The sequence below is a fragment of the Mus musculus genome, chromosome 17, assembly GCF_000001635.26.
Source record: "Mus musculus strain C57BL/6J chromosome 17, GRCm38.p6 C57BL/6J".
Taxonomy (NCBI): Eukaryota; Metazoa; Chordata; class Mammalia; order Rodentia; family Muridae; genus Mus; species Mus musculus.
This window is the reverse complement of record NC_000083.6, coordinates 35,294,863-35,299,297: the sequence shown is the minus strand read 5'-3', so window position 1 is coordinate 35,299,297 and position 4,435 is coordinate 35,294,863.

The window sequence follows — 4,435 nt, the reverse complement described above, 5'->3', positions numbered from 1 at the left end:
ACACATACCACAGATGGAGAATGGCCTCATTCACACACGGTACACATAAAGCAATAGTATAAATACATAACACATAAAAGAGTTTAAAATCTCTGTGATTATCCTTGCATGGGATGCCCTTCAGTCCTCCTGGCTGCTTCTCATCACAATGTGGGTTTTGGACACAGGTAAGTCTGGAGGAAAACTGGACATATCTTTTACATACTTGTCCTTATACATAACTGTCCTTATGACCTTCAATATGAAATCATCATGATTCCTTTTTTATTTTATTACATTGATTTAATAATTATGTGTAGGGATGTGCATGTCGTGATGGCTATGTGATGCTGAGAGGATAACTTACAGGACTCAGGTGTCTCCACTCTCCTTGTGGCTTCCATGGATCAAACTCAGAGAGCCAAGCTTGGTAGCAAGAACCTTTATTCTCTGAGCCACCCTTCCTCTTCCTTTCTTCTCTTCAGAAGTCAGACCCTGGAGTCTTCTAGAAGAAAAGCCACTTCCGGGAATACAATGGCTACACAAGTGCTTGGGGATGCAGTGGAGAGAGGCTTCTACTTAAAGCAGAGGCGCTGGCCTGCAAGCCCCACATGGACCCCACAGAGACCAGGCTCTGTTCACCTGCAATGGGCGGCTCACACTGCCAAGCCTGAGTGCAGGACTCTCATCTGTTAAGTATAGACTTTGCCTCTCCCCTCAGGATCTGTCTTCTCAGCCCTGTGCTGAGACACAGATTCCTTGTGTTAATTCCTAGAAGTCCGTGGCTTCAGGTGGGTAGGTATATATACATATATACATATATATATGTATATATATGTGTGTGTGTGTATTTAAAACAAGGATCTTCATTCTGAGTCCTGAGTTTGTCTCTGTGGACCTGGGACATTGTCTCAGCACAGGAGACCCCCTTGTCCACTGAAGAGAGACCCCTGTGCAGACCACAGACAGCAGGGCACTGATCCCTGTCTCCACTGGACTTCTCTGTGTCTGCACTTCCATGGTGCAGTTGCTTTAGTGACTCAATCACAGAAGGAGAGGAACTGTCACCAACTATAACACAGAATAAGGATGATAGTGTGGTAGAAGTTATGTAATCTCTGACCCTCTCCCTTCCTCCCTGACCTTCACTCACACTTTTGAGCTGATGAGGTGAGGGACATGAATGTCACAGGAGTGGGGGACACTGTTTCTGATAACAGAGTTGGCCCCAGAGTTCCTCAGGCCTGTGCAGTGTGGACACTGGAAGAAAGATGATTCTCATGCCAGAGAGCACACAGGGTTTCATCCCTGATCAGTAGTGTGGGAGAAGATTAAATTTACCCATCCCCCCACCCCAAAAAAAAGATTTTAAAAAAAGCCGGGCGTGATGGCACACCCCTTTAATCCCAGCACTCAGGAGACAGAGGCAGGCAGATTTCTGTGTTCAAGGCCAGCCTGGTCTACAGACTGAGTTCCAGGACAGCCAGGGCTACACAGAGAAACCCTGTCTCTGAAAACAAACAAACAAAAAAAAATTACCCATTTCATGATTCTGTGGAAAGAAGAGCAGAGATGGGTGGGGACTCCTGAAGAGAGTCACTCATCACACAGAGCAACAAACGTCTGTGACCACAGGTGTGAACTACAGTCACCTCCCCATGCAGATCTCCACAGCAGCCCTCCAGTGTCACCAGGATTCAGCAGACCCTGTCTCCCTGAACCCCTCTTATTAGATGCTAGGAGCATTTTTCTTGGGTCTTGGTGCTCTTAGGTTTCTTCCTGACCAACCTAGGGATGCTGTTGGGGTCAGGCAGCTTCACAGAGAGGATCTGACTCCATCACTTTCTTATTTTACTACGTTTTTTGTTTGTTTGTTTGTTTGTTTGTTTGTTTAGACAAGGTCTATCTGCACAGACTTGGCTATTCTGGAATTCATTATATAGATCAGGTTGCCCTTGAACTTACATCTGCCTTTGCATCCTATTCAACCCACCACACTGAGATTGAAGGCCTGTGCACCACACCAGCTTTATCTAGTTTTTTATTGCTGTGATATAACAGTATAACCAAGGCAACACATAAAAGAACGTGTTTAATTTGTTCTCTAGTTTCAGAGGGTTTGAGTCCATGATGGCATTGGAAAGGTGTGGTGGAGGAATAGCTGAGAGCTCAGGACTTGATTTGCAAGCAAAAGACTGAGACACTGGGAATAGAGAAAGTCTTTTAAAACCTCAGTGCCCAACCCAGTGGCACACATCCTCCAACAAGGCCACACCTCCCAGTCCTTCTGAACAGCTCCATGAGCTGGATTTGAAGGATTCATTCCTATGAGCCTGTGTGGCTGTTCTCATTCAAACCAGCACAGCGTTCACTATGAAATGGAAGAGGCCAGCAGGGTTCTGCAGATGTGTCCAGTGCAATCTGACAGAGATACCCTCCAACAGGGGACTCTGCTGAGTTGGTCTCCCCCTTTGCCTCTGTCTCCTCCTGCTCAGCCCTGTCCTCTGTCTCTGTCCCTCAGATCTCTCCCCATCAATGCCCAGCTCCCCTCCCTCCTGAGCTCTGCACTGACACTGTCTCTTCCTGGGCCTCTAGTTTCTCTCATGTGCTCAGCAGCAGGCTGTGATAAGCTGTGTGGTGTCCTGATGTGAACATTCCAATGGTGGCTGGAGAGATAGCTCAGGACTGAGAGCACGTGTTGCTGTTGCAGAGGATCCAGGGTGAGTTCCATCAGCACATGGCGGCTGTCAACCATCTGCAACTTTAGTTCCCAGGGATCCAATGCTAGTGAACCTACATACTCATGGACAAAAAACAAATGATTCTAATAAAAAAATTAAATATATGATTTCAAAAATCCTCTTTCTCCTACACATCTAGAGTGTGAGACAAGGGGCTGAGGATAGCAGGCTCTTTAGACAAATCTGTATCACCAGTCAGTGAAGCCAGCTCTGGAACAGGACAGAAATGTATGATTGAAATACACAGTACTGAAGACTATTTGCAAAAGAGTCATAGAATTAAAAATACAAAATACTGATCACAGCCTCATCCCAGGAAGAAGTCACAATGTGTGCTCAGCTTTGCACTTGAGCCGATGTTAGGTTTTGATTCCCCATGAACAAGATACATTTTACTCAGATGTTTGAATACTCATTTTTAATGGACCATGACATCCCAACATCTAGAGCATTCCTGCAGAGAAAGGTGTCCTCTTTCCCATCTTCCCTCCCACTGCAGACCCTCCAGGGTCTCACCTGTTGAAGATGAAAGAGAAGCATCACATTCTTGGGCAACAGCGCCGCCTGGTGGAAGAAACAAAGATGACAGCGTCTGAGCCCACAGAGTTGAGGGTAAAGGGGATGCAGGCAGCTGAGCTGCCCCAGGACCTCCTTCCTGTCTGCACTGCTCCAGGGCTCTCAGGTCTCAGACCGCCCTGCTCTCATCAAACTACATCCAGAAGAACTTTATGTGCTTTTCCACCCGTGGGAAGAAAACTCCCTGTAAGAGGGGAGGTAGGAGGCAGAGCCATGAGTGCTAAAAGGAGCTGCAAAGCCCCAAAGAGAGCAGTTCCAGAACTCGGACAGGGACCATGGTGTTGGTTCTTTGATGCGAGCTACATGTGGCGTTAACTAAAACCTCAAAATGGAGCACACCATCTGTGAGGCTTTTTGCTTAATTTGAAGTGGGAAGATCAATTTCTGATCCTTTTCTTTGAGATAGGAAGACACACCTGTAATCCAGAATATTTGTGTAGGAGCCCCTCCCCCTTTCTGATGTGGGCCACGCCTTCTGCTGGAAGCCTACATGAAGACATGGAAGAAGGAAAGGCTTGCTCTGTGTCTGCTTGCTCCTGCTCCTGTTATCTGTCTGAGATTCCTGCTTGTCCTCCCTTGCTCTGAATAATGACGGCAGACTTACATTTATTTATGAATGCCTACGCTTTATGCTAGGCCTTTTCCCAGCATTCTCATAATTCAGTTATCCCATTCATACTATTCTAAGTTCTGCAATGTGGCTGGTCACCTCTCCTCAGTTTCGCACATCCCACTTCCTCTGAGTCTGGGTGGCGAATCCCCCATGCTTCTCTTTTTCCTGAGTTCCTCTCTCTGCCCATAATCCTGCCTTCTACTCTCCTTTTCTAAGGACATAGGGTTTTTATTTTACCACTCAGAAGGTACTTTAGGTAGGCAAGGTAGGACAGAGACTAATCTTCACAGTGTACAACATTACTTCAACATTGACCCCCCACTTAATCCTATGAAAGGCTCTTTCTCTGACATCATCAACTGTATAAAAACAATAAGAACAAGTATAAAAACATAAGTATACAAAGTTAAGAATTTAATTACAAACACTTAATTCTTTAGTATGAATTATTATTAAGTCTTTAATTAATTAATTCGATTAATTAAATAATTAAGGAAATAAACTTTAGATTAAGAATTTAATTATT